Source organism: Vombatus ursinus, unplaced genomic scaffold, assembly GCF_900497805.2.
Source record: "Vombatus ursinus unplaced genomic scaffold, bare-nosed wombat genome assembly UNPS02009975.1, whole genome shotgun sequence".
NCBI lineage: Eukaryota > Metazoa > Chordata > Mammalia > Diprotodontia > Vombatidae > Vombatus > Vombatus ursinus.
In genome coordinates this window covers 1,332,710-1,348,539 of record NW_020949753.1, presented here as the reverse complement: position 1 = coordinate 1,348,539, position 15,830 = coordinate 1,332,710, and the positions used below count along the sequence as shown (strand labels likewise).

Below are 15,830 nucleotides of genomic sequence, written 5' to 3'. Positions count from 1 at the left end.
TCTTGCCACCCAAGTCCTTGGCATTGGTTCTGATGGTTTGACATCAGAAATGAGTATTTTTTTAAATGTATTTTTTCAATTTTTTTCAATTTTCAATGTAAATTACATTAAACAAGATGCATTACAACATTACTGACTTCTGCACCCTGAGAACCATAATACTTTTCCATCTACCCTGCAATGGAGCCCTCCTTTTGTGTGTTTTTGCCCCATAGAAGAATAACTTCTTGAGAGCAAGGAATATCTTGCTTTTCTGTTTCAATCCCCAGTGCTCAGTTTATTTTTTTGTATACAGTAAGTGGTTAAACAATGCTTATTTATTTATTCATTCATTTATAAAAGGGGAAACAGAAAGTTCAAAGTGGAATTCTGAAGATGGCTCAAATATGTCAAAGATTTTCACCATCTTCAGCTAATAAATGAGGAGTACTTGAATCTCTATAACTGATAAACCAGCCATTTTGTCAAGGATTTTATAGTTTACAAAGTACTTCCACATAAATTGTGTCCTTTGATCCTTACAACAGGATCTAATCTATGGGGTAGGCAAGGCAGGGATTATTATCTCTATTTTACAGATGAAGCAACTGAGGGCAGGTTCCTTGCCCAAGGTCACAAAGTTCATAAGTGAAATAGCTGGGTTTAAAATCTACATCTTCCAACTTCAAGGTTAGACGACTTTCATTATACCATGATGTAAGGGTGATTATTGGTCTTCATAGAAATTTTAGAACAACTTATAGTTTCCAAATTCTCATATGAGATTTAATAATCACTTATCTTTATTAATTTTTAAAAGAATTTCTTCACTGCCATACCTACAAAATAGGAAATGTACTCTACTTGTGTATTGGAGCATTGCCATGAACAAACGAAGGTCCCCTTCCCTTTTCTCTGCTATTCCCTCCATCCCCAATTTGGTAAGAACATTTTGCCAATTCCTCACAATTCTCATATAATCTCACTATAGGTAAAGTTAGTGTTGCAGTAAAAATGTACTTTCCTGCCTTTTGAACTGTGGATAACACTGATCCACAGACATATTCTAAGGATAGACTAGATAAGATAAAGACTTGGCCAGAAGCCTTTTTTTGTTTCTTTGAATAGTCACCTTTCTCCCTTTCCAAAACTGATGAGAGGAAGGAAGCTGGCAATATGCCTATCATTCACATTTAAATTTTTTTATAATTCACGTATCCCAATTGCCTGTATCTATTCTCAGAAATGATAAGAATATGATACAAAGGAAATGCTTTGTACAGTTATCTACAGTAGTAGTGAAATGGTATTGTAAAGTGATAATGCTATAATGATCAAACTATGCTAAATTATTTATTTCAAGTCTCTTTAGCCATAAAAATTAATGTGAAAATATCAGTGTGCTCCTTTTTTTGAGCTTAGAAAATTACATTGATAAAGATCTAAATTCCCAAAAGTTGTTGTTGTTCAGTCATTTCAGTCATGTCCTTTTCTTCATGACCCCATTTGGGGCTTTCGTGGCAAAGATACTGGAGTGGTTTTCCATTTCTTTCTCTAGCTCATTTAACAGACAAGAAAACTGAGACAAACAGGGTTAAGTGGCTTTCCCAGGGTCACACAACTAGTAGGTATCTGAGGCCAGATTTGAACTTAGGTCTTCCTGACATAGGGGAAATTTTTTTTTTCATTTTCCATGGCTGAAACCAATTCATTCTTACCATTTTTCACTTTTGAAACTTGAAACCAATCAACAGATAATAAGTATAGTATGGAATAGTTTTGTGTCAATCAATAGTTTTTAATTTTATTATATTATATTTCTATTATATTCTATTTCATTATACTATAAATAGATCCCAAAATATAAGTTGAAGTGATAAGGCGTATAACCATTTCTCCTCAACTAGAAAACCAGTGTTTCAATTCCAGATCAGGGTGTGTAAGAGGGTAGGAGCTTTGAAAATGGAGAAAAATCCTTGTTCCAGTGCTGTCCTGAAAAGCCATACAGTTTGGAAATGTTTGTAGATAGATCATTGCAGTCATCTCTCCTCCTTTACAAATATACAATTCCCTCTATCTAACCCTAAGTCCAAATCCTTACTAGGTGGTAAGCTCAACACCAAAAGAAGGCACATTGATTCAATTATATTCTAAATTTCTAAATCATAGAATTTTAGAGCTTGAAGGAACTTTAGAGACTGAAAGAGGTCCCTCCTTCCCATTTTCCCTCTACAACACAGTGAGAAAAAGAATCTAAACTCAAGATCTGAGCTGAGATATCTATCGAGTCTCATAGGGAACTGTTCTATGTAATTATAGCATCTCAGAGTTGGAAGGGATTTTAAAAATCATTGAACTCAGGTTTCTCTACCCTCTGCAGTGGTTAAAATAAGTTAAATGGACTTTGGTCCTTTTGGAATTGAAACCCAAGTCTCCCAATTCCCAAGCTTTTCAGTAATTGTTAGTCATCGTTTCCCTTTGCCCTCAGATTTATGATTATCTATAACAGGGGTGGTTTGAAGAGCCCCAGTATGCTGAATTGGAGTGTCTCCCATGGGGCTAAATATGTGCTTCAGCTTCATGTTGAAGGATATGTGCTCTGGGATCTTGCCAAAGGACACTCACGATTAGAGGCTCTTGTTGGGTTCCCATGAGATCCCCTGATTTTAGGCCATTCCCTTGATCATCCTTGTTACATAAGCTTATCCTATATTTTGTACTTGTGTTTGTTCAACTTTGGAGGTGAAAATGATGAAATTATTGAATTTGGGTACCTCATTTTATTTTTAAGAATTAGTCTTATTTTGTTAAATATTTCCCAATTACATGTAAAAAATTTAATTATTTTTTTAAATGTTGAGCTACAAATTCTGTCCCTCCATCTTGTTTCTCCCCCTCCTTGAGAAGGCAAGCAATTTAATTTTGATTATACATGTGAAGTCATGTAAACCTTTTCCATATTATCCATGTTGTAAAAGAAAACACAAAATAAAACAATAAAAATAAAGTTTTTTTGAAAGTATGTTTCATTCTTCGTATAGAGTTCCTCAGTTCTCTCTCTGAAGGTGGATAGCATTTTTCATCAGGGGTCCTTTGGAATTATGTGAGATCATTGTCTTGATCAGAGTAGCTAAGTTCTTTCACAGTTGATCATTGTGACACTATTGCTATTACTGGGTACAATGTTCTCTTGGTTCTGCTCACTTCACTTTGTATAAGTTGATATAAATTTTCTTAGGTTTTTCTAGAATCATTTCTTATAATGCAATAGTATTCCATCACAATCATATACCACAACTTATTTAGTCATTCTCCAATTGATAAGCATCCTCTTGATTTTCAATTCCTTTTGTGCCACTCCAAAAAAAGTTGCTATAAATATTTTTGGACACTAGATCCTTTTCCCTTTTCTTTGATCTATTTGGGATATAGACCTGGTAGTGGTATTGCTGGGTCAATGGGTTTGCATGGTTTTATAGCCCTTTGGGAATAGTTCTAAGTTCTTCTCCAGAATGTTTGGATTAATTTACAAGTCTACCAACAATGCATCAGTATCCCAATTTTCCCATATCCCCTCCAGCATTTGTCACGTTCATTTTCTGCTTGTCAGTAATGCCGTCAGATGGGGTTTCTTTGTTAGGTATCAGCTGGACTAGATAACCATTGAGATCCCTTCTCACTCTAAAATTCTGTGATTCTGTGGTTCTCTGAAGGCTGGCGCTATTCATTGATGGTCCCTTCCAACCTATCCAGAAAAGCTTAGTCTGTCCTGTTGATATCCAATCAAATAGTCAAATGTCCTCTGTGTTTCATTTTGCAAGCAAAATTGTGGACTTAGTCTTTCCAGTTGAAGTGAGAGTAGTTATCCACCTTAGATGGCTCAGTGATTGGTAATGGACACACCTTCAATATCCTTATGGTACATTTTTGTTTTGTATGCCTTTTTATTGACAAGACTACTAAAGAACTTAACAATTTGGCAAGTAGTTATCAGCTTGCTAGAGCACAGGGGTCAAATATACAGTCACATGCAGCCCACGATGCTCCCATGTGCAGCCCAACCATATTAAGAAACATTTAAGAAAATAAATAAAAACACAATAAACCATGATAAAATTACATTTTAAAAGAGTTATGAAGGAAATGAAATTGCATTGCTTTGCTTCATTGTTTGGCTTGATAAATCATCAGAAGAGGGAAGGAAAAAAACAAGCCAGTCAAATAACACAATTTTTTTTAATCATTCTCATATGGTATGGGAGACAGGGTGCAGAGAATCAGATGACATGGATCCTAGTTTCAACTCTGGTGATACTAAATAGCTGTGTGATCTTGAACAAATCACTCACCCTCACCAAGTCCTGATTCTCTCCTTTGTACAAGTAGGGGCAGTGCATTCTTAGGTCATTTTTATCAGTATCTATTCTAGTTTCAGGCATCAATAGCCTAATCATCTAATGAATTTTAGTATTTATATTATTAGCTTTCCAATATGTTCCTTGATGAGGTCACTTAAGAGAATTGCATGAAAAGGTTACTACCATCTAAAATGAGAAAGCTAGTCCATTATGTTTCTCAACAGGAAATCCTCTAATCTGCCTACTGGTTTGACCCTGGGAAAATAAATAGTTGAACTTGCTTACTTAATACAACATGGTTACAATTTGGTTGGAAGTAGGAAACAGCATTCAACAAAAACAGATGGAAACATTAGTAGGCTGCCCTTATATTAGGTTAGAAATGCCACCAAGAAGAATTTTACTGAATAAATTTTTCAGTTCCATAATTTGCTTGTATTAGAGGTTGACGTTGACATCACTTGACAATTTAAAAGGTTCTTGACCCTGTTGATGTCTGGGACAGAACAGCTTTTGTCACTAGCTGATGCAGTCATAAGGATGAGATAAAAGTCTCACCTGCTGGAAAGTAAATGACCATGTGTACTCACGATACATTCCCTATTAGACAGTCAGGGCAAGAAAGAATGTCCTAATGAATCCCATTTGTCCTCATCACTGTCTTGACTACTTTCAGCTTTACTCTTTCCTTAAGTAGACAGTTTTAAAAAACATTATGGAAGGCTATAAAGGCAGATCATTTTTCTTTCTTCCTATTAAACCTGTTTAGTATTGAAAGCATTCCAATAAATGTACACAATGAAAGAAAGAGCTTTAGATAAAAGGACATCTGAAGTAAAAAATGTTGAATATCATACTATTCAACTCATGTACATCAGTAGTACTTATTTCCACTTATGAATCCTTCTGAAACGATTATGAGTATATATGTTTTGGTTAAAAGACAATCTATGGCTTATGTGCACAGTGGGAAAGAATCTATTTCATGAGTTAAGTTTGTTTACAAAATTTGTAGACTCAATGTTAATTATGTTATTATTTGGTATGACCTTTGTTAGGCTATATCATATATTAGTCACAGGCAGCTAGGTGGAACAGTGCATAGGATACCAGGCCTGGAGTCAGGAAGAACTGAGTTCAAATCTGGCCTCCAACACCTATTATATGACCCTGGGCAAATCACTTAACCTGTGTTTACCTCAGTTTCCTCATCTATAAGTGAGGATAATAATAGCACCAGTCTCTCAGGGTTGTTGTGATGACCACATGAGATAATTGTAGAGCACTTAATATAGTGCTTGACACCAAGTAAGCACAATATAAATGTTATGTACTAGTGGTAGTAGTAGATACAGTAGTATTATAAGAAGTAGTAGTGTATGGTATAGTCTTTATTAGGCTACCCCATATATTAGTTGTAGGCAGCTAGGTGACCCAGTGGATAGAGCCAGGCCTGGAGTCATGAAGACCTGAGTTTAAATTCAGCCTCAAACACTTACTTGCTATGTGACCCTGGGCAAATCACTTAACCTCTATCTGACTTAGTTTCCTCAACTATAAAAATGGGGAAAATAATAGCATCCATCTTTCAGAGTTATTGCAAGGGTCACATGAGTTCATAACTGTAAAACACTTAGCACAATGCCCGGCACATAGTAACTGTGATATAAATACTACCCATGATTAGTATTTAGGAAATGCAAGCATTTAAAATTCTAGTCTATTTGTAGAAGTGCAAATAGACTTTCATTGACTCAAGAGAGGGGCTCCTGATCAAACAATAAGCTTCCTGCAACTTTTTCATTTCAACACAAAGAGTTTCATAATGTCAATAAATTGCTGCTAATAAGCACCTTTTCACTATTGATAATAACCTGTATGACATGTTGGTGTCAAATATCATGTCAAAACAACCCCAGAAACCTAGTTAATAAATGAAATCTTTAAGTATATAATGATATCAACCAAGAAAATAGATAAAATAACATAAAAGTATTAACGAGGAATTAAACATTGTTGTTGTTTTTTTTCTGAGAATGTTCTATCATGTAAAGAGTCCTGCCTTTGGGGTCAGGAGACATGTTATTTTATCTTATGTAACTTCTCTGGGGATCAATCAACAGATATCTATTAAGCAACTACTATGTGCCAGGTGCTGTCAACTTCTATTGCTATATAATGCATATAGTAAAACTTCATTAATTCATATTACCTGAGAAAAGGCCAATTTGAATTAATGGAAAGCATGAATTCTAGAATTTTATTAAAATACAAATTCCATTTTTTTTTTACTATATCTGATAATCAGAAATAAGCTAGCAAAGCATAGTTTTGCAAAGATCTTTTGAAGTGGGGAGCAACTTTAAGAAATAAGAATAATTTTGATTTGCAAACTATAATTTTTTAGATATAAATGGGTGCTTTTAAAATTCCTTAATTTTGTGTTCACAGCCTCAGGGTCTCTGTAGAGTGCTGTACACATTTTGTTGCTGTTGAATTGTTTCACTTGTGTCTGACTCTTCATGACCCCATTTGGGGTTTTCTTGGCAAAGATACTGGAGTAGTTTGCCATTTCCTTCTCCAGCTCATTTTACAGATAAGGAAACTGATGCAACCAGTGTGAAATGACTTGTCCAAGGTCACATTGCTAGTAAGTGTCTGAGGCTGGATTTGAACTCACAAAGAGGAATCTTTCTGATTTCAAGCCAGGCACTCTATCCCCTGCACCTCCTACCTGCCTCTGGGCACATAGTAGGCACCTAAAAAATACTTGTAGGGTTGAGGAAAATCCTTTCATGTTGATATTATTAATTTACTTAGGAGAGATTCTTTTTTAGATATTACAAAAGTTAACTTCAGCTCAAGCAAGTGAGCTGGTTTAGTAGATAAAGTGCTGGGACTGAAGTTAGGAAAGCCTGAATTCAAAATCCCATCTCAGAAATGTACTAGCTGTGTGACTTTGGACAAGTTATTTAATCTCTGTTTGCCTTAATCCATTGGACAAAGAAATGGCAAACCGCTCCAGTATCTTTGCCAAGAAATCTCATGGACAATATGATCCACAGGGTTGCAAAGAATTGGACATGATTGAACAACAAAAACTTCACCTCAGGTTTTATGTAAGACCAACTCCTAAGTAAGTGGTGTCACAATTATTGAAGGTTTTTCTATATCATATCCCTTGGAGTGCTGGGCAAGAAACTGGGGTTGTGATCCTGGTTGTACCACTAATTAGCTGGTTGACCTTAGGTAAATCATTCACCCTCTTAGTGCTTCTATTTACCCATCAGCAAAATGACAGAGGTGAATGAAAAGACCTCTGAGTTCTCCTTCCAATTCTTTGTCAGATTTTTGAGTAGTGTTTCTTCAGGGAAAGTATCCTCCAGCACTTAGGACAAAAAGATGGAAGAAAGGAAGGAAAAGAGGATGAGAAGGAAGAAATGAGAAGTAGCAGTAACACTACCATCTAAGTTTTTCATCTTTTTCTATGGCGTTTAGATAGAAATGGTCTGGAACAAGTCGCAGTCCTGTTATGATTCTTTTATATTTAATGATCTGTGGACTAATGCACAGGTGGATTCACTATCTAACATCATTAAGTAGTGGGGATTTTTCCCACTAGTAAAGTTTTGTTTTGCTTTGTTTCATATTCTTTGACAACTTGCCTATAAATGAATGTTTCTTAATCTCAAAAATTTTAACATGAGATTTTTTTTTTCAGAATTCTTCGATGCAACGATTCTTCCAATCTATATCTTCTCTCTTTTTTTCTACATTCGATTCATTTACACAAAAATGGACATTTCACATAAGAAGAGTTGTTTATTTTGTCTTTTATAATCTCCTTTATTGTGTGTCCAGCTACGTATTTCTTCCCCTTCTGTAAATGTGGAAAGGGCCATTCTCCTCTAAATTCTTACTGGCATGACTTTTGAGATTTAGAGTATGGATCTATTTAGAATTTGTTAAGGCATACAGAGTAATATGTTGGTCTAAATAAAAACATTTTACTGACCTTTACTCCAATTTGCCTAGCATTTCTTCCCAAATAGATTTCCTTCCCCAGTCATTTACATTCTTGTATTTATAAGATGTTAGGCTATTGTATTTTTTTAAATTTTTATGTCTTGTTTATTTAGTCAATTCTACTAATGTACTGGTGATTAGTGGTAGATGGCTCTGAGACCTACTTTTAATCCTTTGATATCTGTTACTTCTAAATCTCTTTCATTCACATTTGCTTCATTATTTTCCTTGAAATTTTAACATTTTATTACTCTACATAATTTTATTACTTTCCTCATTTCCATAAAATATTCCATCTGTAATTTGATATAATTCCAAATCTATAGATTAATTATTGGCATCATCATAATTTGTATTATATTGGCATGATGTTGGCACAAACAGTGAATATCGCTCTTAGGTCTACAGTTTCCAATTATTCTTAGAAAATTAATACTAATTAATTGTATTAATTAGTAATACTTTATTAACAAAATATTATTTATTGGTTATAAACAACCATTTGTTATATCATAAATGATATTTGTTAAAATATTTTTTTAATTTTTTGTGGATTCCTAGTAACTCCCTTCTTGTACTATCACTATAGCACACTCCCTGAAAAAATGTTCAATGGAATTTACAAAGCTTACAATATTCTACATTCATAGTATGTTTAGAGGGGAAGCTTCCAATATTTCTTTAAATTCTAGAAATTTTTCATTCTTTATGGCATGATAATATTCCATCAAACTCATAATCCACAACTTGTTCAATCATTCTCTAATAAAAAGCCACTTTGTTTCCGATTTTTATATAAGACAAAAGTTCATCAATAAATATCTTGAAATACAAACAGGACTTTCATGTCTGTCATTAGCCTTCTTATAATATATGTCCAGTAATTGGATTGTTGGGGTAAAGGCTACGCAGAGTTGAGTGATTTTTCTCACATGATTCAAGCAACTGGATCAATTCATAACTCTACCCACAGAGTTTTAGAGTGTCTGTTCCATAACCCTTTCAACATCAAGTATTTTTTATGTTATCATCTTTGCCAACTTGATAGTTTTGAAATAAAACCTTAAAGTTATTTAATTTACATTTTTATATGTAATTTGGATTTTTTATGCAACTGTTGATTGTTTGCATTTCTTCCTTTAAAAACTATCATTATGCTTTGTTGCATCTATAATTGATCCACTAAACTACTTTTCCATTTTTTAACCAATACCAAATTATTTTTAGCTTTTTATTGCTGAACAGCGTAATTTGAAATCAGGAAATGTTAGAACCTCTTTGCTATTACTTTTTTTCCCTCTAATTTCCCTTGACATTATTGATCATTCATTACTTCCAATGAATTTTGTAACTAGTGTTTCTTGTTTTATAAAGCAATTCATTAGTAATTTGATCAGTAAAAAACAAATCTATAAATTAATTTAGACAGTATAATAATTTTGATTACACTGCCATGGCCCAATCATGGAAAGTCAATATCTTTCTACTTCTGGATTTCTAGAGAGAGTGGGTTTTTGTAAATTTACTGTGTCTTGAGTGTGTCTTAGTTGGTTGACTTAGATATTTTATATTTCGAATAGGAGTTTTCTTTCTATTTTTTTCTCCTGGTTTTTGTTATTACTATATAGAAATTCTAATGGTTTTGTGGATTTATGTTATTTTTTCCAAATCTATTAATCACCTCACTTAGTTTCTTCACTAAAATGTGAGTATTTTCTAAGTAAACAATCAAGTTACTTGATACTAGGTATTTTTTTTATTATATTTGTTCCTAATTCTTTAATTTCTCTCTCTTGTCTTATTGCTATCGCAAGCACTTTCTTCTAGACTCTGACACCCCACCTCCCTTTGGTTCCTCCCATGGCTATTTTCCTGCTCTTCCACAGCCCCCCATGGTTGTCAGAAGACCAAATTAATTATTATCCATTCTTTTCACAACCTGATCAGGTGGGAAGGCATTTTCAGCTCCTCTGTCTCTGGTCACCCTCTCCATACTCCAGTTACTTCCCTCTGTTATATCTCCCAACCCAGAAAGATAATTTTACTTATATAAGAATGTGGGATTTAGTCTTCAGCATTGAAATTCAAATCTTCCTTCTTTTATTTACTTAATTCTTAAGTCCTCCTTCAAACCTTTAGCCCCTTAAAGAAATTGATCTTTGGTGAGCTTTTTCTGTTATCTCTTTAGTACTCAAACAATGTTGTATGTATACTACCCTTGCTTTATCCTAGAAGCATTAGATAATTCACTGTAATTGCCATACCATTTCTTATGTTTCTCTTTTTTTTCTCGTGTTTACAAGTTAAATGCACTGCTCAGTTCTGCTTTCTTCAGAAAAAACAGTAACTGGTATTTTGAGATGCCTTTTGAAAATTAAATTACTCTCTTGCTGAAGATTCATCTTTTTTCATTGAAAATTAGACTCAGCTTTGCATACTTGGTTATTTTGGGGGTACACTCAAGTTTCTTTTGCTTTGGGGAATATCATGTTATATTTTCTTCTTCAATTTCTCTCACATGGAGAAGAGTCCTGGTATATTCAAATTCACTAAGCTACATAGCTGAAGCCTTACCTCTTGGATACTTATAAGAGAATTTTAAGATCATAGAATCATAAAAATAGAACTGGAAGTTCCTTCAGCAGCCATAGCCTAACCCCTCATTTTAGAGATGAGCAAATAAGACTCAGTTGGGAGGTTGTGATTTACCCAGGGTGACACAGGTAGTAAGCATTAGAGGTAGAATTTGAACTCAGAGGGATGTGAAATAGTAGTGGTTTGTCTCTGGGTTTCTGCCCTTTGTAGCTTCTACCAGGACAGGACCACCACTATGTTCATAGGTCTTTTTACTTTAGGTACAAAAGTCCTTTCCCACTCTATTCTTGGGTTTTCCCCTATCTCTCCAAAAACTAGGCATCCCTTCTGTCTGGTAGCTTGGCAAGATCAAAGTCATAATGTAGGGGGAAGAAGGTGGAAGAGCAGGGAATTATGCCGAGTCTATGCCATGAGGTGAAAGGGTAAAGGTCACCACAGGAAAAGCCTGATAAAGCAAGACCATGCCTAACATCTAGGTGGTTAAGGTAAGTGAGAGCTTTAGGTAATTTGGCTCTCTACTAATGTCAGAAGTCTCTCCATTATGTAGAGGTTTTTTTTTCTTGTCTTCTTAGTTATAATTATTATAGATTTGATATATTCTTGTTGTGCTAAGGCTGTGGGGTGACCAACTTGGTTTTTTTTTCTGAAAATACGTACACTAATATACTGCCAAACACAGAATCATTCCTTTGTTTCTTTAAAGAGCATTTGTTAGTTGTAATTATATGTTCTCATTTTGGTAGGTTAACTCTAAATATTTTAAATGTTTTATAGTAATTTTGAAGAGTTTTCTCTTTTTGTGTTTCCTCCAGGTCTGTATTAGTATTATAGAGAAACAATAATGATTTGGGGGGATTTGTTATGTATCCATTGATTTTCCTGAAGCTATTAATTATCTCAATTAAGTTTTTTGTTTTCTGGAATTTTTTAAATAAAGTGTCATGGATGTGAGATACTTATATTTCTTTCCATTATGTTTGTTAGCTTAAATTTCTAATTGTATGGCTATTGCTAGATAGATGAAACTATGTTAAAAAATAGTATGTAGAGGGAACATCCTTGCTTTACTCCTGTATTTAATGGGAAAGTGTATAATGTTTCACCATTGACATAAATGTAGGACTCACTCTGGGCTCATTCTCTCAACTCCAAATTGTTTTGGGGATCAGGTCTCCAGAAGGTACCTGCCTGCTACTACTCTCAGGGTTCTAGGTGAAAGCCTAAGAAGCTAAAATTTCTAATGCTGTTTCTCACAAGCCCCTATTCCTGTGTACTTCCCCATTGATTATCAGCTAGATTTAATTATATTTTTAGAGATTATTTACTAAGCAGGTACAGCAAGGAAAGTTTTCCAGAAACATCCTTCCAAACCAAAGATGCACTGTCTCTTTGCATACACAAGGGCCCTGGGTAGAATGGGTTCATATTTAAAGAGCACACAAGGCTGAAGGGTACATTCATAACTACAAATTACTTGAAATTCTTTTCTACCTTCATGGAATCCTTATGAAGTTTCCCTTAAGGATAAGTTTCTGCTGCACTCCATGCACCCATACCTTTGTAAATTCCTAACAATATCTTTCCTTGGCATGTCTACTTTGTTCTCAATATGTCTCTCAGCTCTGGATATGAGACTCTGCCTGCTATGAATTACTACTGGCTCTGATGGGTATTCTTCCAACATCAATGGCAACTCCAAATCATCCTACCTTTCAAAGGTCTCAAAGTCATGAGTTGGTCATTTAGGGTAGGACAGGGGATGAAGAAAGAAATTTGATATGTTCCCAATCTCCATACCTCTCAGAAGTCCTTCATGGCTGGATTGACTATCACTTGACTCATTGCTACTAGAGTGTGTAATGCTGAATTTGCTTGCTTTATTATTTTTCAAAAAGGTATCTGATTTAGTTGATCACAAGATATTTCATGTTTTTATACAATGATCAAAGTATTTCAATCCTCCATTTCTTAAGTATATATTCTTTCCTAATTTACACCTTTAGATAGATTGATTCACTCAAGAAGTTCTGCTTTTCCTTCCTTGTTTGTATCCATTGGAACTGGGGTAGGAACTCTTATCCTTACCAAAATGTTTAATAGTATTCAAGAAGGATTTCTTCTATGTTTATGCTGCTTAGATTTTCAGCATGAATGAAGGAGGATTATATTGCACCAAAGGCTTTTTTTTCCCTTGCGTGTGTTGAAATAGGTTTATTGCCATTGTTATCATTGTTGATATGACTAATTACATTAAGTAGTTTCTTATTTTTCTACTATTTTCACATCCCTGGTTATAAATCCAGCTCGGTTATAATTTTTTAATATATTGTTGTAGTCTCTTTGCTAAGATTTTGTTCAAAATTTAAATATTAATATTCATTAGTACAATTGGTCTGTTGTTAGCTTTATCTGCCTTTGTATAAAGAATGATTTTTGTCTCATAAAAAGAATTTAGTACATTGACATTTTTGCTAATTTAAAAAAATTATGCAGCAAATGGATTATTGCTTTTTAAAGCATATTTCATAGAATTCACATGCAAATCCACTAGGCTCAGCATTATTTTTTCTTTGATAGTTTATTTATGGCTTACTTAATTTCTTTTCTTAGATTGAGTTTTCAGATACTATATCTCTATAATATTCTAGATATTGTATATCTTGTTAATCTGGGCAGCTTATATTTTTGTAGCTATTCATTTATGTACCTTTTCAGCTTTGCTTGAATATAGTAATTTCTAATAATTTTCTGTATTTACTCTTGGCTGTGAATTCACTAAATTAATTTTGAATTGTTTTTTCTTCTCTTGCTATTTTTATTATTATTATTACCTTAGATTTATCAGCTTTGCTTATCATTTTATAGAATTAAATCTCCTTGAGAGCAAAGGTATTTCTTTCTTTCTTTCTTTTTGTCTTTGTATCCCCAGCACCATCTATGGTGTGTGGCACAAAATAAATAATTAATAAATGTTTATTGATTTTTTTTAAATAGCTTTTTTAGATCACCACTCTTTTGTTTTTAATTTTATCTGTTTTCCTTTTGATTTTCACTATTTCTTCATATTTATTTTAGGAATGTTTATTTGTTGATTTTCTAAGTGTTTTTTTAATTGTGTATTTGAGTTATTTTTCTCTTTCATAATATCTGTTTTCAGAGATATACATTTTCTTCAATACTCAATATCACAATGACATAGTGATGTTCTTGCACTTAAATACTGCCTAATAGCCATTTTCAATTGTCTGTAGTGAGTAATGAAGAAGAATAACTTAAGATTACAAACACATCATGGGAGGCCTTTTCAGGGCATTCATTTTCCTCTCAGGACTCCCTTTAGTTATATCCCTTAAATGTTGACATGTTGTTTCACTGCTGTCATTCTTTTTGATATAATTATTTATCTTTTCTATGGCATTTGATCCATTAGTTATTTAGAAAGCCATTACTCAGTCTCAATAAAGGTCTATATGTTTCATTTATGTTTCCTTTATTGATTTTTTTTATTGCCTTGTGATCTGTAATGCATGATAGGTTTTGGCAAAGCGAGATCAAAAAGCCAGAGGCTCCTTTCCTTTGTGAGCTTTTCTTTGTTCTGTCGAAAGAGAGATGGAAAAATACCAAAGGATCCATTTGAAGAGAATAGTTGAGATTTCAGGATAATACCTAGTGGCCAGTGTCTGTTTTTCCCAGTCAACCTGGAAATATTCTTCAAAAACCATAGTCAACAACAAAAATATAACAATGATGCCCCTGAGTTTAAAGACTGTCTGGAGAGTATTTACAATCATTTTTACCTTGTCTGCAATGACTAGTAAAGGAAAAAAAAACTTAAAACAACAAACAAGATAATTTTTTTTTTCTTAGCTGCAACTTTTGTTCCAAATTCAGTGATTCTCTGCTCAGAATTTTTATTTCTCAGTTCTTATTATTAATTCCAAGTATATTGAGATGCTGCCAATAAAACTTGATGCCACTTTAAGGAATTTCAGAAAATGTCTTTAAGATGTGATCAAAGATGGAACAAAAAAAAACACTTATGATTTTTAAGTGAAATGATTAGCTCTGCCTTCTATTTCTTCCCCATGGGAAGTCACTGAGGTTTGACCTCCTCTCTCTTGGTACATGTGGGCAAAGCAATCACGTGTTCTTGCCATGTCATCTGTACAGACTCTAAGTTCTGAAATTGCAGCAGGTCCTGGGAAGAATTGGACAATTGGGGCATTTCAGATCTGGGAAGCGTTACTATAGGTTCAGTTCTTTTATGATATGGCAGATTTCACATTTTCAAAGTCAAGGTACAAGATTCAGCGTAGGTTGATTTCATTTTGGGAAGAATTAGCATTAAGCATTCATTTGGCCAATGACAAGTCGCGATCAAAGTTGTGGGAGGGTTTTTTGTTTGTTTATTTTAGCTCCCCACACTCTCTTTTCAGATCCCTCCCCACCTTATGGTCTGCAGTCTCATAGTATGGGATCCCTCACTGCAGAGTCTCACCTAGGCTTATTCTTTCTAAACAATATGCTGTAAGCCAAATTTTTTCCATTTTTTTCTACTCATCTTCCAATCTAGTGGAATCTTGATCCATGTTGACTAATCTGAAAATCCATAAAAAAGTATTACTGGGCATCAGTAGGCTAATGTATTTGCTATGGCAAGTAAGCAAAGGAAATATGTGTCTATCTTAATCTCTGTATCTCCATCTCTACAATTCTTTAACTTGATGATCTTATTAGCACGTACGGATTAAATCATTCTCTCTATGAAGATGATTCACAGAGATAGAGAGATAGGTAGATAGAAAGATAGATATAGATAGATAGGTAGATAGATAGATAGATAGATAGATAGATAGATAGATAGATAGATAG

The 15,830-nt window shown here is 33.9% G+C and overlaps 1 protein-coding gene across 3 annotated transcripts in view; it reads left to right on the top strand.

Annotated features, from left to right (window-relative positions):
* EMCN (endomucin) overlaps positions 1-15,830 on the top strand; it is a 164,679-nt gene that overhangs the window by 36,281 nt on the left and 112,568 nt on the right. The window lies entirely within an intron of this gene.